General features: G+C 43.8%; 1 protein-coding gene across 2 annotated transcripts in view; it reads right to left on the reverse strand.

Moving 5' to 3' along the window:
• Positions 1 to 19,729, reverse strand: part of Fam234a (family with sequence similarity 234 member A) — a 40,287-nt gene extending 20,558 nt beyond the window's left edge. For both annotated transcript variants that reach the window (XM_071605531.1, XM_027940530.2), the window contains exon 1: positions 19,571 to 19,729. The gene's annotated coding sequence lies outside the window, so the exon portion shown is untranslated. The remainder of the gene's footprint in view (positions 1 to 19,570) is intronic.
• Positions 19,730 to 25,464: the final 5,735 nt, after the last annotated feature.

Genomic DNA, 25,464 nt, shown 5'->3' on the forward strand with positions numbered 1-25,464 from the left:
AATGGAGATTATTGCAAGATTTAAGAGCCATTAATAATGAGATGGTTATTATGGGACCTGCTCAATCAGGGATTCCTCAGTTGTCTGCTTTGCCAAAAACCTGGTATGTTTTAGTTATAGATATTAAAGATTGTTTTTTTTCAATTCCAATTCATCCTGAGGATAGTCCACGTTTTGCATTTACTATCCCTGCACTGAATCATGAAGGTCCTGATCAGAGATATGAATGGAAAGTACTCCCTCAAGGGATGGCTAACAGCCCAACTATGTGTCAAATTTATGTTAACAAAGTAATCCAGCCACTTAGAAATCAAAATCCTGAACTACAAATATTTCACTATATGGATGATGTATTATTAGCACACAAAGATAAAAACACATTGCTAGAATGTTATGCCACACTTACAAACTTATTAAAAAATTATAATCTAGAGATAGCAATAGATAAAGTACAATTAAATTTTCCAATTAATTACTTAGGAGTTCTATTATCCTCAACCATGGTCCGTCCACCAAAAATTCAAATACGAGTAGATCAACTCAAATCACTTAATGACTTTCAAAAGTTATTAGGAGACATAAATTGGATAAGGCCTTATTTAGGTATACCAACAGGAGAGTTGGGACCTTTATTTGATATCCTAAAAGGTCCATCAGATCCAAATTCACCCCGAATATTAACGCCTGAAGCAAGAAAGCCATTAAAAATCATTGAAACATATATGGAAAATATGCATTTGGATAGAATTGATATAAGTTTGCCTTTATTATTTATTGTACTACCAACAAAAAATATTCCTACAGGAGTATTTTGGCAAGAAGGTCCATTATTATGGATACATTTATCTTATTCTCCTAACACTATTCTTACTACGTATCCTGAGGCTGTAGGACAATTAATACTCAAAGGAATAAAAGCAGCAAAGGGAGGGTTTGGAATTTCTCCCAATAAAATTATTACTTCATATACTATGAATCAAATTGATGAGTTAGCTAATGAGTTAAATACTTGGGCAATAATCATGTGCAAATCTAATGTTTCATTTGATAACCACTTACCATCTAATCCTTTATTGTCTTTTTGGTCATTGCATCCTGTAATTTTTCCAAAAATGACAAGAAAAACACCTATCATGAATGCTCCAAATATATTCACTGATGGGTCAAATAATGGTACAGCAGCAGTAGTTACCCCTGATCAAACTTTTACATTTTTAGTACCCAAACAATCAGCTCAAAAGGTAGAGCTTAATGCAGTTTTACAAGCTTTTGTGATGTTTAAAGATTCTGTATTTATTTTCTGATAGTCAGTATGTAGTTAATGCTATAGTATCTCTTGAAGATGCTGGTAGGATTTCCCCTTCTTCTACTGTTTTCTCTTTGCTTTCCACTATACAAAGTCTAATCTGGGACAGAAAAGATCCATTCTTTATAGGACACATCAGGGCACATACAGGATTGCCTGGAGCCCTTAGTTTGGGCAATGATTTAGCAGATAAAACTACACATGACATACATATTTTCTCTACACTAGAAGAAACTATAAATTTTCATAAAAAGTTCCATGTCAATGCTAATACTTTACAAAAGCACTTTAAAATAACTAAGGAACAAGCTAGACAAATAATAAAACAATGTCAAAATTGTGTGACCTTTTTACCACAAGTTAATCTTGGAGTCAATCCTAGAGGATTGATACCTAACCATATTTGGCAGATGGACATCACACACTTGCCAGAATTTGGAAAATTAAAATATTTGCATGTTACAGTTGATACTTCTTCTGGATTTTTGATGGGCTCCCTTCATGCCGGAGAAAAAACTAAAGATGTTATAGCTCATTGCTTACAAAATTTTGCCACTGTGGGTGTTCCAAAACAGTTAAAAACAGATAATGCCCCTGGTTATTCTTCTACCTCTTTTAAACAATTTTGCTCAACATTTGGCATTACTCATATAACAGGAATCCCATACAATCCACAGGGACAAGGCATAGTTGAAAGAGCTCATCAAACTATTAAAATGTACTTATTAAAGCAAAAAGAAGGAATTGGGAAGGGGTATATATTCCCCAAAGATAAACTTAAAATAACCCTTTTTACTCTAAACTTTTTAAATTTGGATTCATCAGGACTTAGTGCTGCGGAAAGGCATATGTGTCCAAAAAATGTGCATAAGCCCAAGGTACTTTGGAAGGATATTCTAACAGGACAATGGAAAGGTCCTGACCCAGTAATTGTCTGGAGTCGGGGGTCTGTTTGTGTGTTTCCACAGGGAGAACAGCAGCCGATTTGGATTCCAGAGAGATTAACCAAGGTCCTGACCCAGTGATTGTCTGGAGTCGGGGGTCTGTTTATGTGTTTCCACAGGGAGAACAGCAGCCGATTTGGATTCCAGAAAGATTAACTAAAGCGATTTCTACAGACCAAAAAGAAGATGATTTGGCTCAAATCCATAACAACTGATATCCAAAACTCCAGTTTGGCTATTCTTACATCTGCAACAGAACCAGGATGCTTTTTTCAATATCTATTTTATTATTGCCCTTTGCCATATCATGAAGTTCTATTTTGTTTTTTGAGCTCATACAGACCTAGGTTAATGTTTTGCTGATCAGTTCTATTTTTTGACTATAGAGTTTTTAAACATTGCAATGGAGATTTCACCTGTAAAAAGTTATAAGGCCTTTACTATAATGTTATGTGTTGTATGTATTATATTATGTGTGCACACTTGTGTTTTGTGTTATATGTTTGAATGTATGTATGTCAATATATCATATATGATGAGCGCTCATGATAAAATGGATCCAAATATTTTTTTTTCACGTGATTTATATGGTTTAATTTAAATTGGGTAAACAACTGTTGAGGATTGTTTTAATATGTAAACAAAAAAGAAGGTTAACAGATCTGTTTGTTTACTTTCACCTTTCCTTTTCATTATATTTAATAATTCTCTTAAAGACAATGTAAATTGTTAAGAAAATTGTTTTCTTTTAGTGCCTTCTGTAATGTTACATAATTTTTTCTTTAGCCATTATTGCCAGAATTCCTATCTTCATCCCAGTGCTGGTAAAGTCAAAGATAAAACCAATCTACAGCTTCTGCAATAGCCATCACTGAACTGCTTGCAGAACTTGCCTGGACACATTGTGAGCTCACCTGTATGCATTGTGAACTATCTGTTGGTGCAGCGACTTGTGGTAGTGTTGGGGTATTTTTGCTGATGATGTCATTGGTGGTACAATTTTTCCAAAAGGAGCCGTCAATTGGCTTGGTGTATCTTCCTCCCTTCTGCTTGTCATGATCGTCCAGCTAAAATTTGGGGGCCAACAGAGGTGAGGCAAAGAATCTCACCCCCCCCCCCCGCTGGTACAAAGACCTCTCCACAGGTGTGGCTGTATACTGGACCGGTAGTCAGTGACGGGTAAGATCCAATTGCAATGGTACCAACCTAAGGACCATATGTACTATTGGACAACCTAAGGCAGGCACGGTCCCTAAGCCACATGCTTGTTGTTTAAACAGAGAGGGGGAGATGTTGAGAGCCACAGCCGAAGGGGCCCCAGCAAACTTCCAGCTGCCAGCAAACTTCCAGCTGCCGGCTGATGATTGGCTCACAGCGGCCCCAGAAACATCTAGCTGATTGGCTCCTCTGCGGTGATGCTCATTGGGCTGTTTCCCTGCCCTTTCAGACCACGGAGCTGCTCATTGGGGGACTTTTCTGGCTCCACCCACGTGACCCAGCCAATGGGCCTCAAGAGCAGGAGGATTGTGGGAGGTGGAGAGAAGCTTGTGTGGGAGAGAGAGGCTTGTGGAAAGCCGGTGGTGGCAGTTGAGGCTCTGAGGGTTTTTCCTGAGAGGCTGTTTTGTTTGGCGTGTGTGGTTCTAAAAATAAAGTTAGTTTCTTTTGACAAGTGGCTCCTGATTGTGCCCAGCCAGACTGCGGCAGTACATTGTGATGAGGTAGTTATAACATGGTGACTAGGGCTGGGGATGTGGCTCAAGCGGTAGCGCGCTTGCCTGGCATGCGTGCGGCCCGGGTTCGGTCCTCAGCACCACATACAAACAAAGATGTTTGTCCGCCGAAAACTAAAAAATAAATATTAAAAATTCTAAAAAAAAAAAAAACAAACCATGGTGACTTTTCCACTATAAACTTTAATTTTGAATAGTTTGTGCGTGATACCTGCAGATTTATGTTGCACTGGGCTGAAAGTATGATAGAATTCCAGCCACCACTTGTGCATTTTGACTTAATCAGAATCCTGTTTTAATAGTAAAAGTGGAAAATGTTTCTTATAGTCTGCTTTTTAATAAATGCAATTTACTTATTTATGTGGTACTATGGACCAAACCCAGGGCCTCACACATGCTACATCAGGGCTCCACCAATGAGCTATATACCAGTTCTTTTTTTCTTTTCTGTTTTGAGACAGGGTCTTGCTAATTCTTGGAGACTGGCCTTAAACTTGTGATCCTTCTGTCTCAGTCTCTGGAGCAGCTGGGACCACAGGTGCACACCACTGTGCTTGGCCTGCCCACTTTTTGGAGCTGTTTCTTGTATCCACATGGGCTTCCAGTCTTCTGTGCAAAGTGGCAGAGCAGTGTAGATGTCACAAGGCATCTGGTTTAGTGTGCACAGAGGACTCAAATTGTTACCTTCACATCTTTTTTATTTATGTGGTGCTGGGGCTTGAACCCAGGGCCTCATTCACATCATCCTTGTCTTCTGCAAACATTAGGAGCCTCTTTCTCATCTCAAGTGTCCTGCTGATTCCTCTTTTCAAGTTTAAAGACCTATCCTATTTCCAGACTGGAGCTGCCCAAGGATCAAGTGCTTTGTTTGAGACCTTAGAGTCACTGAGACTCACCAAGGAACACAGATTTTTGCATGGGGAGGTTCCTCCAGCATCTCCCAGGGAGTCCTGCAGGCATTCACACACAACAGTTCCTTCCCCATGGTGGTGTGCAAGTATTCTACACAGTACACAAATGAACATCTGTACCCAGCAGATATCCTTCCTTCCCATAGGTGTGAACGTTTCAGTTTTGATCAACTGTGGTTTCCTTTTAAACTTTTTTTTAAAATATTTTTTAGACCTTTATTTTATTCATTTATTTATATTCGGTGCTGAGAATTGAACCCAGGGCCTCACACATGCTAAGCAGGTGCTCTACCACTGAGCCACAGCTCCAGCCCTCCTTTTAAACTCTTTATTTTGAATTTAGTACAGGTTTACAGAAGGTTGTGAAGATGGTTCTGAGAAGTCCAGTGTACCCTTCGCCGTTTCTCTGGTAGTCACATGGCAACTGTGGTGACTCACAAAGCTCAGAAATAGCACTGTGAGCATGTGCACCAGTGCAGTGTGGCCAGTCGCCCCCGTGCTTCCTGCGCTGTCACACCCACCTACCCCCCCACCCCCAAGGTGTGACTACCACACACTCCCCATTTCTCAAGTGTTGTGATTCGGAGAATGCCTGTAAATGGAAGCAGCCTGTGAACTGATGCTGGATCCTGGATTTCTACCCAGCATCATGCCTCTGGGACTGTCCCATGGCTGCCTTTTCCACAGTCCTTTTGTCACTGGGTACTGCTGTGTAAGTGGCCACAACCTGCTCAGCCAGTTCTGTGGGGACGCTGATGGCTTCCAGCATGGGCCAACATGAACCAAGTTGCTATGAACATTCACAAGCAGGTTGAATGATCCATTTCCCTGCAGCAGTTGCTGGATCACACAGTAGTTGTGTGCTCTCGTTTGTTGAAATTTGTGATGAAGATGCTACATGTTCTTGGTGGATTGTCTCTTGTTTTGTTATGTGGCGTCCTACTCTGTCCCTACTGATTTTCCTGCTCTGTCTGATCTGCTGGCAATACCGTCACTCTTCTCTTCTCTTTGATTAATGCCTGCATGGAATGTCTTTTTCCATCCTTTCATTTTCAACCTATCTATATCATTACATTTGAAATGAGTTTCTTTTAGACAGCACACAGATTAGAGTTTGTTCTTTTTTTTTTTTTTTTAATTCACTTTTCCAATCTTTTACTTTGTATAGTCAGACCACTTACTGTTCATGGAATTCTCAGTTTGGAATTCTCAGTTAGGCCTTCTTGTTTTGTTTGCTCTTTTTTTTTTTTTTTTTTTTTTTTTTGTGGTGCTGGGGATTGAACCTAGAGCCTTGTGCACGTGAAGCAAGCACTCTAACAACTGAGCTATATCCCCAGTCCTGATCCTTCTATTTTGTTGTTCCTGTTTTTTTTTTCCTTGACTTCCTGTGGGTAATTTGAATTTTAGAATTCCCATTTGATATACATATCAGGTTGGTTTGGGGTTTTATTGTTGTTGCTGTTTGTTTGTTTGTTTGGTTTTGGCATTGGGGATTGAACCCAGGAGCACTTTACCACTGAGCTGTGTCCCTAGCCCTTTTTATTTGTTTTGAGACAGGATCTCACTAAATTGCAGAGGCTGGCCTTAAACTTGGGATCCTCCTGCCTCAGCCTCCCATGTCTCTGGGAACACAGGCGTGTGCCACTGCACCCAGCTAGCTATAGGGTTTCTACAGTTTTTTTTTTTTTTTTTTTTTTTTTTTTTTGTGGTTGCTATGCGTAGTACTTTATACTGGTTGACTCACTGCAACCTACTGGTGTCAGTACTTGCTGGCTGGAGTGAAGTAGGGACACCTTAATGCTGGAGGTCCCTGGACTCTCCTTCCCTGTTTATAGGACTAAAGTACATATACAGAACCACCTCAGTGGAAACTTTTGCTTCAATTGTCAAATCTTAGGAAGCTCACAAGAAGAGAGGTCTATGACATTTGCCCTTATTTTTCTTTTTCTGCTATTCTTCCTAACATTTCAAGACTGTCATTCCTTTCCATTCCAAAAGTCTCCCTCAGCCATTCTTTTTTTTAATATTTATTTTTTAGTTATAGGTGGATATAATATCTTTTATTTATGTGGTGCTGAGGATCGAACCCAGTACCTCACACATGCTAGGCAAGCACTCTACCTCTGAGCCACAACCCCAGCCCTCCCTCAGCCATTCTTATGTGCAGGCGAAACACTTGTCTTTCCTTCATGGAGGATGCCTTCTTTCCTATCACTGAAGATTCGTCAGGGTTTGGTAGGTCTGTTTCTTTCAGAACTGGGAACAAATTATGCTGCGTCTTTCTGGCCTTTATGGTTTTGATGAAAAATCTTCTGTCATTTAAATTGTCTTTTCCCCAAAATGAAATATCAATTCTGTCTTGCTGCTTTCATATTTTTTTCTTTGATTTTAATTTTCAGAAATTTGATTATAACGTGTCTTGGCACAGGTTTCTTTGAGTTTATCCTATCTGGGGTGTGTTCAGCTCCTTGAATCTATAGGCTCACTGCAGATGTTGTAAGCTATTATTCTGGTTTTCTGGAGTAGCAGTAGCACCTGGAAGGGTGTGCAGCTGGAAGGGTGTAAGGACGAAAGAACTACAGGGCAGCCATGGGGATCTGGGGGAAGTGGATGAGAGCCAGCATGTACCAAGGGGCCAGGGCTCTGGGCTCCAGCCAGGTTCCTACTGAGCTCTTGACTCCAACATTTCCTTTGAAAATATATTTATTGGGGCTGGGGATGTGGCTCAAGCGGTAGCGCACTCGCCTGGCATGCGAGCGGCCTGGGTTCGATCCTCAGCACCACATACAAACAAAGATGTTGTGTCCGCTGAGAACTAAAAAATAAATATTAAAAAAAATTCTCTCTCTCTCTCTCCCCTTAAAAAAAAGAAAAAAAAAACAATATTTAAAAAAAATGAAAATATATTTACATAGAAAAAGTTGAGAAGATTTAAGAAAAGTTTTATATTTATTTATTTTTTTAGTTATCGGCAGACACAACATCTTTGTTGGTATGTGGTGCTGAGGATCGAACCTGGGCCGCACGCATGCCAGACGAGCGCGCTACCACTTGAGCCACATCCCCAGCCCTAAGAAAAGTTTTAAATAAAAATAATCCTAACAGTTGCCTCACACATCCAGTAAAGATCTCAAGTGGCGCACCAAGTCTGGGAAGTGCTGCTCTCCACGGTCCTGAAAGGGGGGCTGCCTCACCTGAGAGCTTTCTCGCTGCTGCAGAGAGGATGCTGAGACCCCTACCATGTTGCCCAACCCCACCGTTGGAAAGCACAGGCATTCTGAGCTGAAAGTTGCTCTCCTTACCAACTCCAGGCCAGCTTGTCTTGGAACAGCATCTCATTCCTTTTCCACCTGCATGCCTTCCAGGTGTCTGTAAAGCCTGGGTGTGAATCCACTGCTATAATTATGACCATTGGCCATGTGATGGGAGTTACTGACCCTCCAGTGTCCCCAAGAGGCCAGCAAACATTGTTCTATTCTCTATGCTTACAGCCCTTCGTTTTGAATCCTACCAATCCCAGCACAAGAGAAAGAGAGAGAGAGAAAGAGATAGATAGATAGATTGATTGATTCAGATAACTGTTGCAGCTGGGTTTCCCAGTTCTGCTAGACTGGCCACAGTCAGTCAGTCAGTCAGGCCTTGCTCCAGTAATGTGGCAACTGCCATCTTATTTATTAGGTCCTTTTCTGGTTTCTTAACCACTTGTGACTCAAAGCCAATAGAATTCTTGGTTTCTTGGGAGTACTTCTTTTATCTCATCACACCACAAAGGGAACATCATGACCCAGGAGCACAGACTCAAGGTGTCAGACCACATTTCTGGAGCCACACACCCCTCCGTCATCTGACCCACTGGGTGGACACAGGTGCAAAATGCCTGCTCACCTCTGGCCTACCACCTCCTCACTGGGGCAGCTCAGACACAGCTCCCACTCTAAGTTTGGCAAGATTCTTGGCTGCCAGAGGACTATGGCTAATTTAGGTGGAAAGGGACTGGTTGGAAGGATGCCAAGAGTATGCGAGGCTGATGGAAGGAACAGAGAGCCACTCTCAGGAAATGACAGGCATGAAGGGAAGACAGGAGGCCGAGGATGCAGGAGGACCATGGCCACGGCAGGGTCTCATCAGGGCACTCCTCAGGCTAGGCACCTACCAGATCGGCAATTCTGTGAACAACCCAGCATCCTCAGGCTGGGCCTTCCAGGGTTTGCTAATTTTCATTTTTATCTCCTATATTATTTCACCAGTTGTCTAGAAAAGTCTAAAGACAGCAACTAGCACAATATCCAAAGTCCTAGGGAAACAAACAAACAAAACCCTTCCCCTGGCTATCATTAAAATGTAGTCAGGGGCTACAAGTGTAGTTCAGTGGCAGAGCACATGCCTAGGACAAGCAAGGCCCTAGGTTCAATCCCAGCACAAGAGAGAGAGAGAGAGAAAGAGAGAGAGAGAGATTGGTTGATCCAGATAGCTATTGCAGCTGGGTTTCTGAGTTCTGCTGGACTGGCCACAGTCAGTCAGGCCTTGCTCGCTATGGCAGGCCATGCCAGAAGGCCAGTCCTCATCCTGGCAAAAGCTGGCCTCCCTCACACAGCTATTTTTTAATCCTTATATTTTTATTTTTCTTAGTTATACATGGACACAATATCTTTCTTTTGTTTATTTATTTTTATATGGTGCTGAGGATCGAACCCAGTGCCTCACATGTGCAAGGCAAGCACTCTGCCACTGAGCCACAACCCCAGCCCCACACAGCTATTTTTAAATCGGGGTCAACAATAAATGATTCACAAAAGAGAGATTAAATTCTGCCCATAATGTCTTTGGAGGTTTGACAGGCTTCCCATGGGAGGGAGCCGCACACCAGTGCCAACAGACAGAAGCGGGAGGTGGCTCAGGTAGTAAGGAGAACTTGGGCAGCATCATGCTTCTTGACTGCCTCCTAATCATTAACAGAGTTCCAAGACTTTTGTCCCAGTAAAAGTAAAGAGGCTTTATAGGACTGGGTGTGTCGCTCAGTGGTAGATTACTTGCTTAGCATGCTCAAGACCCTGGTTTTGATTCCCAAGCATGCCCCCAAAATAAAACAAAGATACTTCATTAAAAAATAGATGAAAGATAATGTGATCCTTCTCTGAAGTCTTCTATTCTTTATGAGAGAAAACTGACGAGCCAAGTGTTGGTAGGACCCTAGGTCCAAATTAAATGACATAATGCTATTTATCCTACAAGCACACCTATGCAGATGGAGAGAAGACAGCCTTGCCCCTCCCTATGTTAACACAATAAATTATACCCAGGGGTTCTTTTCCCTTGAAATTCCAGCCTTAGCTGAGTGTCTAAGAGCAAGCCACACAGGCACCACTGGGAAGCTTGGCCTGAGCACAGTGACAGACACCAGACACAGCTAGTGAGAGCTCAGAACTGAAGGCAGGAGGGAGCAGGGTGTGAGATGGCTTCTGCTTGCTCTGTCCCTGGGCCCCAGGGCTGTCACACAGCTCTCTCTCTGTGCTGAAGGGTCAGAAAAAGCCAGACACACAAATGAATGAGTGCATGTGAAAGTTGAAAGGGTAAGGCCTACCTAATGTCAATTTCCTGCTGCAAAATGTCAGGTTTCTATTCAGGGACGGGGAAGCTGCAGGAACAGCTTGATATTATTTTTGCAACATTTTTTGAATTCATAATTAGTCAAAACAAAAAGTTAAAAAGAAATAAAATCAAAAAAGAAAGGAAGCTGGGCGCTGTGGTGCTCGCCTGTAATCCCAGCATCTGGGGAGGCTAAGGCAGGAGGATCCTGAGTTTGAAGCCATCCTCAGCAACTAATCGAGAGGCCCTAAGCAACTCAGTAAGACCTTGTCTCTAAATAAAATGCAAAAAAAAAAAAAAAAAAAGGCTGGGGATATGGCTCACTCATTAAGCACCCTTGGGTTCAAACATAGATACCAAAACAACAACAACAACAAAAAATGAAAAAACTTTACAAAGGGAGGCAGGATCAGAGGTTCATTCAAGTTCAAGAAGAACCAGCTTTCCCACAAGCAGCCCCATGCATGCCTCAGAGCCACCTCACTACAAAGCTAGTTTATTCCAAAGGCAGAAACTTTTTGTTTTGTATCATTTGTGTTTGAGAGAACACAGATAACAGTGGAGTTTTGTGGTAACTTGAAGTCCCACTGTAAAGAACAGCCAGACCCTGGCATGCTGCAATTCTCTTTTTCAAAATAATTACTGGCTTCCTGAAAACTACCCACTGCATTCATTTCCCTTTCCACAGAGGGGAAGAAAAAGATATTCACAGCATATAGCCCAAATACACAACGGCACCAGGCAAACACCAGAGTCCTGCAGGGTCCTTAGGCTGGATCACATGGTATCCAAGTGAATACCAAAGGGAAGGCGCACTCCTGCTAAGCATCCTCCCCATGGCTTCAATGGCTGCTTCAGAAGAGCTGTGAGAGCACTGGACACAGATGCGGAAGTCTCCGAAAATTGAAGAGCTGATCAGAAATTTCTTCCCAAGACCCCCAAATCCTGAGCTAAGTCTTCCTGGGAACTCTACTCAGTCACCAGGAAACAGGTGTAGTATTAAAGGCCCCAAGAGCAGCACAGTCAAAGCAAGTTGGCTCACATTTCACCTAGTTTGAAAATAAGGACAGCAAGAGACAGGTTCAAAGATTTGCTCACCGACAGCAGAAAGGTATCCATGCTTTTCTGCTGTGGTCACTGAAAACGCCTAGAGCATGAGACAAGGTTTCTGGAAGCCTGATAAAGAAAGTCCTCATGGACTGTCCCTGGGCCGGGCTGTACTTTGGCACTTACACTCATAACCATGGAGTCCAGCCATTTGGCTCTTAGCAAGCTGACAACAAAAAGGTGAACTCCCCATTATCACGTTAACCTAAAGCTTCTGACATGTGGGTAGGTTTCCAGAGTGGCTACTTTTTAACTTCACAGATGATTCCTTGGGTTTTCTCAGGGCTCTTTCTGGTACAGTACAAGAAATTCAAAAGAAGATGTGAGAAATGTGTACCTGCAAGAAGTCTAGGCCCACTGCACTGCCTGCCTGGTTTTACTTTCAGCTTCTTCATCCTGTGCACCTGAAAGCTTCTCCAACAGTGGAGTGCTAGAGCCTCTGTTACCAGGCAGTGAGGCTGCTGCGGGGTGAGCACGATGACCCAGAGGCTTTGGGAACAGAATGGGAAATTCTCCTCCCTGTTGGAAGTGGAAACCTGCAGGCCCCTTCGTGTGGATATTCACTCTTCGCTGCCACTAGAAGTCAGAAGAAGTTTCAGGGGCAAAGGCAAACAGTGCAGGGTGAGGGCTGCCTTCACCTCGGCAGAGGACAAAAAAGTGAGGCCTAGTGGCTCACAGCATGCACAGGGGGCTCCACATGCTAACCAGACCCTAAGAAGCGCAACAACAGAGAACTAAGGTTCGCCCTAAACTGAGTTGGTGTTTGAACTCTGACTTTCTTCTTTTTGTTTCACATTGCAACTGCTATTGTTGAATTCCATATAGAAAGGGGGTAAGAAAAACATGCTCTAGGCATTTTAAGTGACCACAGCAGAAACATTTTACTTCTTTAAAAAAAAATACCTTTATTCCATTCATTAATTTTTATGTGATGCTGAGGATTGAATCCAGGGCCCTGCACATGCTAGGCGATCATTCTACCAAGCCACAATCCCAGCCCACAATCCCTGGTGATATTTACTTCTAATATCGCCAGGAAGCATCTGCAAACTACAAACAGGGTAAACAATATTCCTGATCTCGAGTATGTCTGTTAGTTCATTTGTTAGCACAGCAAGGATCCACTACCTGTGGGCCACAGGGACTTCAAGAACCACTCCAGCCAAAAAGACAAAGCTTCTGAAATTTCCAAGGGAAGGACAAAAACATGTACCTCTGTGCTAGTAAAATCCAGTGTTGGAGGCTGGGGACGTGGCTCAAGCAGTAGCACACTCACCTGTCATGCGTGAGGCCCGGGTTCAATCCTCAGCACAACATACAAACAAAAATGTTATGTCCGACGAAAACTAAAAAATAAATGTTAAAAAATTCTTTCTCTCTCTCTTTCTCCTCTCTCTCTTTAAAAAAAAAATCCAGTGTTGGAGGTGAGAAATGAGTCCTAAGGAGTGTTAATGTTTGTTAGCATGAACTCAAGAGACGTTCTTAGAGGAAAACAAAATTGCACTTGTGCACTTGTATAAGCCATGGTATGGGAATTAAAAACACTGCCTTCCAGAAAGAAAAGCGGTTAAGATACTAAGGAAAAGATTCATAGCTCTGTGTCCTTTCAGTCACCATTCTTTCAGCACAGAAATTGGAAATTCACATAAATTTCAGAGAATAATTAACTGGAGTTTCCTCCTATCAATTTTGAGGTTTCGAAATCATAACTATTAAGTACATTTCTTGACATATAAAACAAAACAAAAAAAGAAAGGAAATGTGTGGGAAAGAAAGTGCAGTAACATGACACACATTGCTTAAGGTGAATAAATGACTCAAAGGGCAACCTGAATTAGGACAATCCTTGAGTTTTCACCCGTCACTCCCTGGCACTGTGGAGCTGCCAGGAAATCAGACACAGCTAGTGCTTGTGCCCAAAGCCACTGGGGCTGCCACACCTGTCCTCAGGAGCAAACAGGCTGTCCCTATGCTGATACAACTCTCATCATGAGCAAGAACAATAAAATTGTGCAATAGTTTGTAGCTCACAGACATTTCAAAGAGGCAGGAATACCATACACACCCAGAAAGGAAATAAAAGGTATCCCCTGGTTTGAGCCCCAGCACTGAAACAAATAATAACAACAAAAGGAAAGAAAGAAAACAGGTACTTCATTTTCCCCCCAAAAGTTCTTTAAGAATATTAGTTTATCCAATCAGAGAGAACAGAAAGTAAAAACAAAAGTCTCATTTTAATTGTTTTTTAATTAGGGAAAGCATGAAATCTCCAGGAAGGACAGAATGAAAACTGTCAGATCAAATAACTGGAAAGTCTACAGATATTTCCAAAGGAGGGGAGTCTAATTTTTTAAACTGCAGAAATGTAATAAAAACTGCATTTTTGAAGAAAGATCATTTCAGGTTGCTTTAATAATAAATGCCCTCATGCTGAGTATAAGGGGTGGGGCATGCCTACCTAACCACTCCTGAGGTTGAGGCAGAATAGCACAAACTCTTGTCCCAAAATAGAAAAATAAAAAGGGCTGCATATGTAGCTCAGTGGTAGAGCACCCTGGTTCAATTCCTCGTACCACAAAAAGAAAGAATCCCCCACTTTCAGGTTTTGTTTTTTGGTACTAGGGATTGAACTCGGGGACACTCAACCACTGAGCCACATCCCCAGTCCTGTTTTATATTTTATTTAGAGACAGGGTCTCACTGAGTTGTTTAGTGCCTCCCTGTAGCTGAGGTGGGCTTTTTTTTTTTTTTTTTAATATTTATTTTTTAGTTATTGGCGGACACAACATCTTTGTTTGTATGTGGTGCTGAGGATCGAACCCGGGCCGCACGCATGCCAGGCGAGCGCAATACCACTTGAGCCACATCCCCAGCCCTGAGGTGGGCTTTTAATTTGTGATCCTCCTGTGTCTCAGCCTTCTCAGATGCTGGGATTACAAACATGCGCCACCACACCTGGCTAATTTTTTTTTATATTTATTTTTTAGTTGCAGTTGGACATAATACCTTTATTTTATTGATTTATATGCAGTGCTGAGGATCGAACCAAGGACACCACCCCGCTAGGCAGGCGCTCTACTGCCGAGCACAACCCGAGCTCCCTGGCAAAATTTTTAAATTGTGCATTTTACTGTTCTCTTTTAAGGGAACAATGAACAATGTTCCCTTAAATGAACAAGAGATCAGTCAGAATTAAGCATTTCATCCTAAAAAAAAAATGTATTTCATGCTTTAAAGTCTAACTTCATTTAATTTTAGCTGCATGTCTTCAAGTCTTAACTCTGACTTTATAAAGGAACCTGAAAAACTGGGTACAGTGTGCATACCTGCAATCCCAGGGCTCAGGAGGTGGAGGCAGGAAGGACTGCAAGTTCAAAGCCAACCTCAGCCACTTTGTGAGGCCCTATGGTAGGTCTGGATCTCCTATGGGAGTAAAGAAGGCCCCCTGCTGTTTGCCCCAAATTTCTAGCTCAGCTGGCTGAATGTTCCTACTCAGAGAACAGCAGCTTACATGACCGCACCCCACTGGATGGTATAACAATTTTACAAAGCAGACTTTTTAAAAAATCAAGGATAACTTAAACTTGTAAATTAAAATTAATAAATAAAATGGGGGGGGGGGCTGGGGATGTGGCTCAAGTGGTAGCGTGCTCGCCTGGCATGCGTGCGGCCCGGGTTCGATCGTCAGCACCACATACAAACAAAGATGTTGTGTCCGCCGAAAACTAAAAAATAAATAATAAAATTCTCTCTCTCTCTCTCTCTTTCTAAAATAAAATAAAATGGGGTGTGTGTGCCTACAAGTTTAAAAGAGAGAGAAGGAGGGCTGGGGATGTGGCTCAAGCGGTAGCGCGCTCACCTGGCATGCGTGCGGCCCGGGTTCATCCTCAGCACCACATACAAACAAAGATGTTGTGTCCGCCGAAAACTAAAAAATAAATATTAAAATTCTCTCTCTCTCACTCTCTCTTAAAAAAAAAAAAAAAAAGGGAAGAATGTGTTGAAATAAACAGGGAAGAGAGGCTTGGTGCAAGGTGTAGTAGCTTTTTATTAATCACTTTTTAAATTTGTTCTAATTAGTTATAGATGACAGTAGAATGGGTTTTTTTTTTTAAGGACTGAACCCAGGAATGCTCCACCATTGTGCAACAGCCCCAGCCCTTTAAAAAAAAAAAAAAACTTTTAGTTGTAAATGGACACAATAACATTATTTATTTTTACTTAGTGCTGAGGATCGAACCCAGTGCCTCATACATGCTAGGCGAGTAAGTGCTCTACCATTGAGCAACAACCTCAGCCCATCCCCAGCCCATTTTATTTTTTGTTGTTTTGAGACAGGGTCTCGATAAATTGCTGAGGCTGGCCTTGAACTTAACACCCTTCAGGCGTGTGCCACCATGCCCAGCTTCTGGTCCATGTATTTTATAGGTGCAATTTTTTATACCTTTATTTATTTATTTATTTATATGTGGTGCTAAGAATCAAACCCCATGCCTCATACATGCTAGGCTAGCACTCTACCACTGAGCTAAAATTGAAGCCCCTGGCCCATGTATTTTGACAGCAATCCAATATGAGGTGTCTGAGGGACACCACAAACATTAAGAAGGCAGCACTGGAGCTTCCAGCTGACCAAGCAGATGTCAGACAAAGACAGTTACAGAGTCCAGTTGTTTACAGTGAACAGCTATTTCCTCTCCTCACCAAGAATAATCTCGAGGCAAAGAATAGGCCCACATTCATTTTTCGACTGAGAACAAATTTTAAGGTCATGATTCCCTGACAAAGGCAGAATTTCACAGCACATGCAGTCAGCATTCAAAAGCCTCAATAAATTCTTTTCCTTCACATGAAGGACTTTAAAAGCAACCAAGGATGGCACACAGAGCTTCCTAAAGATAAGCTGAGGGATAAGAGCTACTGGCATTTCAGATGAGCAATCATCACACCCAGTCAGTTTCAAGTTTTCTGGGTTGGTCCTCGAATAACTCTTTCTGAGTTTTAGGGTAGGTGTTTCACCTGTGGCTCTTCTGCAGGTCAGTGTCATTCATTCATATATATATATATAAATAGTTTTTACGGGGCTGGGGATGTGGCTCAAGCGGTAGCGCGCTCGCCTGGCATGCGTGCGGCCCGGGTTCGATCCTCAGCACCACATACAGACAAAGATGTTGTGTCCGCCAGATACTAAAAAGTAAATATTAAAAATAATAATAATAATAATTTTTAGTTGTAGACAGACATAATATCTTTATTTTATTTATTTACATATGGTGCTGAGGATCAAACCCAGTGCCTCATTCATGCCAGACAAGTACTCTACCACCGGGCCACAACTCCAGTCCCATTCTTTTTTTTTTTAAATTTTTTAATACTTATTTTTTAGTTTTCGGCGGACACAACATCTTTGTTTGTATGTGGTGCTGAGGATCGAACCGGGCCGCACGCATGCCAGGCGAGCGCGCTACCACTTGAGCCACATCCCCAGCCCCTCCAGCCCCATTCTTGTCCTTACATTAAGTGAGTGTGGTGGGAAGCAATAGCTGTTTGGAAGATAAAGTGTAACTCTAATTCAATGACTTCTGATCATCCCTACAAGGTCAGAGGCCCTCAGCTTTGATTTACCTCTTTACCACTTTTTAAAAAATAACTTTCATTAAAAAGAAGTAAAGTACATGGCCGCACGTATATACATTTCCCACATCCAGGGGTTGTCAACACACAGCCAGCACACTACTCCTGTACACTCCATCTCTTGATGATTCTAACATCTGTTTCATTTTTGAGGAAACTCACTTCGATTCTCAGCATCGCTTCCTAGTTGTTGGTTAGGAGACTGCTCCTTCTTTTCTTTTGCTTGCTTCTTTTTTTTTTGTGAGGCATTCTGAAAGCCTATCCATGAAGAATTTTACAAATGAAAATGGGAACAAAATATACCAAGTCTGTAGGTTTTACATAAACCAATTCTGAGTGAGACATACAGAAGACTCAAAAACACCTGTGCAGACTATAGCTCATCTATTTCTTCTTTCTAGCCCCTCTTTTCAATGGCCAACACTTTATGTCATATTCTTAGGACTTCTCACTAGAATTTCTAAAGCCCTCTCAAATCTTCCTAAAATATGTCTTGGTCATGTTATTCCCCTGCCTATCATTCTGGAATGGCTCATCACCATTTTAAAATAAAAACTAACACCTGGATTATTTTGAGGTCTTTTCACTCTTGGCTCCTGTCTATCTCTCCAGTGTCATCTCCCCAAAGCCCACACCATGTTTGTCCCAATTCTGCTTCCTCTAGTCACACTGCTGTTCTGGACACACCATTTTATCTGTCCTTCTTCCTCCACTCACTCCTACTCCACCTTCAAAGCCAATACATGCCTCACATCCACCAAGGCCTCATGCCCTCCAACTTAGGGGCTCCTTATAGCTCTGGACTCTGAGTAGCTGGGGAGATCTCCTTCAGGCTGTTAGAAAGCTGAGAGCAGACACTTATTTTATTGCCTTTGTTTCCCAAGATCAAAAGCACAGCAGAGGTGAGAAATAAAATAAACATAAACACGTGTCTGAATAAATGTTCAATTATAGGGCTGGGGCTGTAGCTCAGTGGTAGAGCACTTGCCTCGCACATGTGAGGCACTGAGTGTGATCCTTAGCACCACATAAAAACAAATAAAGATATTGTGTCCATCTACAACTAAAAAAATAATTTAAAAAATGTTCAGTTCTAGTTAAGCTCTGAAGAGCCATTCACTAAAGCATTAATTAACTATTTTCTTTGAAATCTACAGCTTGCAGGAGCAGATGAATTACGAGTGGATTAGAAACAGGGCACAAGTCAGATGTGACTACCTGACACTTACACCTTCTCTAGAGTAAGAGTACCTTGACAGTCCTTGGGAGAATCCATTTTCCCACATGCCCAGTGTGGTTTCCTTGGGACTAACCCTTTCCCACTCAAGGGAGGATGGAGGGCTCCTTACCAATGTGTGGTTAACTAATTAGATTTACAGAAATTTAGAGCCCAAATGAATGAAGCCCAGAACTTCAGCCAGAATTACAGAAACTAGGAGTTTTCCCACAGGATGGGATGGTAAGTGGCACAGTGGTTTTAAACTATTTTCACAAACTCTTTGTTAAGTCTCCCTTCAGAAGGTGGAGTCCCTTGTACTTAAGAATAGAGTGCACAGGCTCCAAAAGCCAGGTCATAAAAAGTATAGTGGTTTCCACCTCCTCCCTACCACCCCACCCCCCACCCCCCAGGGCCCCCCCCTTCTCTCTCAGCTGTCCTAAGGAAAGGCCCTGAGGCAAGTCAGGGACTCCAGCCACCAGCCCCGTGGGAGAGCCATCCTGCAGTCAGACTCTCCTGGGACTGTCAGCTGGGCAGGGACACTCGGAACGCCTAATCCACAGAAACTTTGATACACAGCAGCAGATAACAGCACAGGAGCCTGAGAAAAGGCCAACAGAGAAGAAACAGTAGAGGGGGTAAGCAGGCGACACCCCCCCACACCCACAATACCAAACCCTGGTCTCTCCCACGCTCCTGGGCTTCCCCTCCGCAGTGGCAGCTGGTTCATGACCCCGCCGCCCCAAGTCTGCCAAGGGAGCAGCAAAGACTGCAAGCCGACGAGGCGCCAGCAGACCCCCGCCCCAGCGGGCACGCCGGGTGTCCACGCCTCTGCCCTGCACTTTCTCTTCTGCACCTCCGGGGTCCGCTCCTTCACCTATCATCGCAGCGCCCAGTAGAGCGGATGCAGTGCAGGGCCGATCCGGACTCCGACGGCCCCGCGGCCCGAGCGTCAGGCGGTCAGCGGACGCGCAGGCCCGAGCGCGATGACCTCTCTGCTCCGGGTGCTCGGGCCAGCCTGAGGAGGCCGGTCACCAGGCGGCGCGCCCCGCCCGCGGTCCCGCGGCCCCGCAGCCCGGTGCTCGACCGGGCCGCTCCCACCAGAGCGAAGCCGCGTGCGCGAGACATCGGGTTACCTCAGATCGGGGCGCGGCACCCTCGGGGCTCCTCGCACACTACTATGAAAGCTGGCTCATGCGCCCGATCCCGAGGCAGCGATCCGCCACCGGGAAATGCCGCACCGCGGAGACCAAGGCGCCAGGACTGGGTCCTAGAGTAGTGGCTCCCCCGGCCGCAGGCCCCGCCCTAGAAACGCCCATTCCCGCCGTACGCCCCGCCCCGTCACACGCTGACCCCGCCTATCACGCCTGTAGGCTCTGCCCCGCAGCAAGTTACCCCCACTGCGGGCCCGTTCAGACCCCGCCCACCCCGCTGTCGGCCCCGCCCCACCCCACGCAGGCCCCGCCCCGCGCCAGCCTCTCAGATCGCGGCTGCGGGTCTCCTTCTCTTCGCAGACCCCGCCTCAACCGCAAGCCAAGCTCCCGCCCCGCCGCAAAACGCGCCAGCCTCTGAGGCCCCACCCACTATGCGTCACTTCCGTCCTGCGAAAGGGTCTCTGGAACTGCCCCGCCAGGCGACCTGCGTGGGTTGCTGAGCAACACGGCGCGGCTCCCTTGATCCTCTGCAGCCAACCCCCGGGGGAACCGGCGCTCTGGTGGAGCGTTGCTTCTCTTTGGACCCAAGTGTGGTTGCGCGCGGGTGGCCATACTGGTCTAAACCATGGGGCTCGGTCTCAGCTTGTACCGACTGACCCCACCCGGCGCCGGTGGCTCTGGCCGTCCCCTGCCACACCAGCTTCGGCAGGCAGGAAGGCATGTGCCAGGTCTCGGTGGGCTCTTCTCGGTTCTGCGGTCGCCGATGCCTCGGGCAGCGTTCCTCTTCTGATCACGCCCGCTGGTACCTTCCATCCCTGCCCTGTTGAGTGCATTTCTTTATTCTGTAGTGCTAGATTCTGTCCAAGAAGCGTCGTGCGAATACTGTTGGTGGCGTCTCTTCACTGGTATCTTTTTTTTTTTTTAAAGAGCGAGAGAGAATTTTTTAATATTTATTTTTTAGTTTTTGGCGTACACAACATGTTTGTTCCTATGTGGTGCTGAGGATCGAACCCGGGCTGCAAGAATGCCAGGCGAGCGCGCTACCACTTGAGCCACATCCCCAGCCCCTCTTCACTGGTATTTTGATGAATGAGGATTTATTTTAATATAGACAAAGATGTCAAACTTTTATGGTTGGCACTTTCTGGTCTTGTTTAAGAAATCCTTCTCTAAAAAGGGCATGGTGGTGTGCCGCATTCTGGCTGGGCACAATTCAGGAGCCACTTGTCAAAAGAAACGAACTTTATTTTTAGAACCACAGGCCAAACAAAACAGCTCCTCAGGAAAAACCCTCAGAGCCCAACTGCCACCACCAGCTTCCCACAAGCCTCTCTCTCAACCACAAGCCTCTCCACCTCCCACAATCCTCCTGCTCTTGAGGCCGATTGGCTGGGTCCTATGGGCGGAGCCAAAAAAGTCCCCCAATGAGCAGCTCCCTGGTCTGAAAGGGCAGGGAAACAGCCCAATGAGCATTACCGCAGAGGAGCAAATCAGCTAGATGTTGCTGGGGGCGGTGAGCCAATCATCAGCTGGCAGTCTGAAAATTTGCTGGGGCCCCTTAGGCTGTGGCTCTCAACATCTCCCCCTCTCTATTTAAACAACAAGCATGTGGCTTAGGGACTGTGTCTGCCTTAGGTTGTCCAATAGTACATATGGTCCTTACCCGTTATTGGATGAGCTGACCTCAAGGCGTCAGCCTCCTGTCTTAGGTTGGTACCATTGTAATTGGATCTTACCCGTCACTGACTACCTGTCCAGTATACAGCCACACCTGTGGAGAGGTCTTTGTAGGGGGGGGGGTGAGGTTCTTTGCCTCACCTCTGTTGGCCCCCAGATTTTAGCTGAACGATCATGACAAGCAGAAGGGAGAAAGATACACTAAGTCAATTGACGGCTCCTTTTGGAAAAATTGTACCACCGATGACATCATCAGCAAAAATACCCCAACACTACCACAAGTTGCTGCACCAACAGATAGTTCACAATGCATACAGGTGAGTTCACAATGCATACAAGTGATACATAGTCCAGGCAAGTTCTGCAAGCAGTTCAGTGATGGCTATTGCAGAAGCTGTAGATTGGTTTTATCTTTGTCTTCACCAGCACTGGGATGAAGATAGGAATTCTGGCAATAATGGCTAAAGAAAAAATTATGTAACATTCCAGAAGGCACTAAAAGAAAACAATTTTCTTAACAATTTACATTATCTTGAAGAGAATTATTAAATATAATGAAAAGGAAAGGTGAAAGTAAACAAACAGATCTGTTAACCTCCTTTTTTGTTCACATATTAAAACAATACTCAACAGTTGTTTACCCAATTTAAATTAAACCATTTAAATCACATGAATAAAAAAAATATTTGGATCCATTTTTTCATGAGAGCTCATCATATATGATATATGGACATATGTACATTCAAACATATAACACAAAACACAAGTGTGCACACATAATATAATACATACAACACGTAACATAATAGTAAAGGCCTTATAACTTTTTACAGGTGAAATCTCCATTGCAATGTTTAAAACCTCTATAGTCAAAAAATAGAACTGATCAGCAAAACATTAACCTAGGTCTGTATGAGCTCAAAAAACAAAATAGAACTTCATGATGTGGGAAAGGGCAATAATAAATTAGATATTGAAAAAAGCATCCTGGTTCTGTCGCAGATGTAAGGATAGCCAAACTGGAGTTTTGGATATCAGCTGTTATGGATTTGAGCCAAATCATCTTCTTTTTGGTCTGTAGAAATCGCTTTAGTCAATCTCTCTGGAATCCAAATCGGCTGCTGTTCTCCCTGTGGAAACACATAAACAGACCTCCGACTCCAGGCAATCACTGGGTCAGGACCTTAGTTAATCTCTCTGGAATCCAAATCGACTGCTGTTCTCCCTGTGGAAACACACAAACAGACCCCCGACTCCAGACAATTACTGGGTCAGGACCTTTCCATTGTCCTGTTAGAATATCCTTCCAAAGTACCTTGGGCTTATGCACATTTTTTGGACACATATGCCTTTCCGCAGCACTAAGTCCTGATGAATCCAAATTTAAAAAGTTTAGAGTAAAAAGGGTTATTTTAAGTTTATCTTTGGGGAATATATACCCCTTCCCAATTCCTTCTTTTTGCTTTAATAAGTACATTTTAATAGTTTGATGAGCTCTTTCAACTATGCCTTGTCCCTGTGGATTGTATTGGATTCCTGTTATATGAGTAATGCCAAATGATGAGCAAAATTGTTTAAAAGAGGTAGAAGTATAACCAGGGGCATTATCTGTTTTTAACTGTTTTGGAATGCCCACAGTGGCAAAATTTTGTAAGCAATGAGCTATAACATCTTTAGTTTTTTCTCCGGCATGAAGGGAGCCCATCAAAAATCCAGAAGAAGTATCAACTGTAACATGCAAATATTTTAATTTTCCAAATTCTGGCAAGTGTGTGATGTCCATCTACCAAATATGGTTAGGTATCAATCCTCTAGGATTGATTCCAAGATTAACTTGTGGTAAAAAGGTCACACAATTTTGACAGTGTTTTATTATGATGTTGAGAGCCACAGCCGAAGGGGCCCCAGCAAACTTTCAGACTGCCAGCTGATGATTGGCTCACAGCGGCCCCAGCAACATCTAGCTGATTGGCTCCTCTGCGGTGATGCTCATTGGGCCTTTTCCCTGCCCTTTCAGACCACGGAGCTGCTCATTGGGGGACTTTTTTGGCTCCGCCCACACAACCCAGCCAATCGGCCTCAAGAGCAGGAGGATTGTGGGAGGTGGAGAGGCTTGTGGTTGAGAGAGAGGCTTGTGGGAAGCTGGTGGTGGCAGTTGGGCTCTGAGGGTTTTTCCTGAGGAGCGGTTTTGTTTGGCGTGTGTGGTTCTAAAAATAAAGTTCGTTTCTTTTGACAAGTGGCTCCTGAATTATGCCCAGCCAGACTGCGGCATTTGGTGGCTCTCACGGGGAGCAACTGAGGGTAAGTAATAAGGTAAACTGCTCGCCCCTGAGGGCAGGGCGAGAGGATGGGTAGCCATTTTAAGATTCCTCTTTTGTTTTGCTTTACTTTTATTTTAAGTTGCCTGTCCCTGGAGATGAGTGAGACGGAAGAAAAACCACTCACATCTGAGGAAAAACTATTTACATCTGAGGAACAGATAGGGAGAAAGGACAGATGCACATGTCAGGAGGATAGAAAGGCTATAATGACTTTTTGTTGTTCCCTTTTTATTTCATTCTGTCTCGGTTTTGTTTGGCGTCATCTTGTTGGTTTGTATTATAGTAGAAATACGGGATCAAAAATTAGTAAAAAAACAAACTGAAAGAGTGTTAAGTAAATTGTTAGAGGAAGGAGGCATCTCAGTAAAATCAAGAACAGTCAGGGCATACGTTGATACAATACAAAAATGTAGCCCATGGCTTTTTAAGGAGGAGTTGTTAAATATATCACAATGGAACCATCATGGTGAAGATTTAAAAAGAATAGAAAAGAACAGCCCAGGGACTCTGCCAGTTGGCACATAGCCATTGTGGACGTTTGTATCTGGTTTGCTTAGTCCAAAGCCTTCAGTTCAGACAAAGATAGAGGAAGAAAGCTTAGAGCAGAAAAAGCCATCAGGGGGGAAGTTACAAAAGGAGACTGCTACTAACAACTTTCTATCACCAGAGGGCGTAAGTGTCCAACCAACAGCGCCACCTCTACAGGAGACTGCTACTAACACCTTTCTATCACCAGAGGACGTAAATGTCCAACTACAAGGCCACCTCCATATGCTGGGAGGCCCCCAACCCCCGCAGTTGATAGTTCGGATCCTGAGACAGGATCTCAAGTATTAACATGCCCTGTATTTGAGGTAGGAGGGCAGCAAATTCACCGTGCTTTAAATTTCAAAATAGTGAAGCAGCTAAAAGAGGCTGTAACAACCTATGGTCCTCAAGCACCCTTCACTGTAAGCTTGGTCGAATCCATTAACAACTTGAACATGACGCCAGCAGATTGGGCTAATATGTGTAAAGCTGTGCTAAATGGAGGTCAATACCTGTTATGGAAGGTTGCCAATGAGGAATTTTGCAAGGAGACAGCTAGGTGAAATGCAGCAGCTGGTTATCCTCAGAGAAATCTAGATATGTTGTTAGGAAAGGGACCTTATGAGGATAAGCAGCAACAAATTGCATATGATCCTGGCGTATACGCACAAATTGCTGTAGACGCGGTTAGGGCATGGAACACTTTACAAGGACATGGAGATTTACAAGGTCAATTATCTAAGGTAATACAAGGAGCTAATGAATCTTACGCTGAATTTGTAGATAGGCTTATTCAAACAGCTACCAGAGTTTTTGGGAATACAGAACAAGCAATGCCATTAATAAAACAACTGGCATATGACCAAGCGAATCGTTGGTGCAGAGATATCATTAGACCATGGAAACATGAAGATTTAAACACATATATTAAATTATGTAGAGACATTAATGAACAAGAGCAAGTCGTGGCAGCTGCAGTAAAACAGGCTTTAGATGCCAGAGACATTAATGAACAAGGGCAAATTGTGGCAGCTGCAGTAAAACAGGCTTTAGATGCCAGGCCAAGAACATGCTACAATTGTGAACAAACAGGACATTTTAAAAGGAATTGCCCCATAGGAGGAGGGTTTAACAAAACTTGGTATCAAAGGAGTAGAATACCGGGTGTTTGCCCACGATGCCGTAGAGGGAGACATTGGGCTAATGAATGCCGTTCTCAAACCACCATAGAGGGTACTCCATTATCAAAAAACGAACAAGGACCAGGTGTTTATCCACGATATCGTGGAGAAAGGCATCGGGCTCCATTGCCAAAAAATGGACAGGGGGGCCCAATGCTCCGGGGCCCAA

This window comes from Marmota flaviventris, chromosome 19 (genome assembly GCF_047511675.1).
Source record: "Marmota flaviventris isolate mMarFla1 chromosome 19, mMarFla1.hap1, whole genome shotgun sequence".
Taxonomy (NCBI): domain Eukaryota; kingdom Metazoa; phylum Chordata; class Mammalia; order Rodentia; family Sciuridae; genus Marmota; species Marmota flaviventris.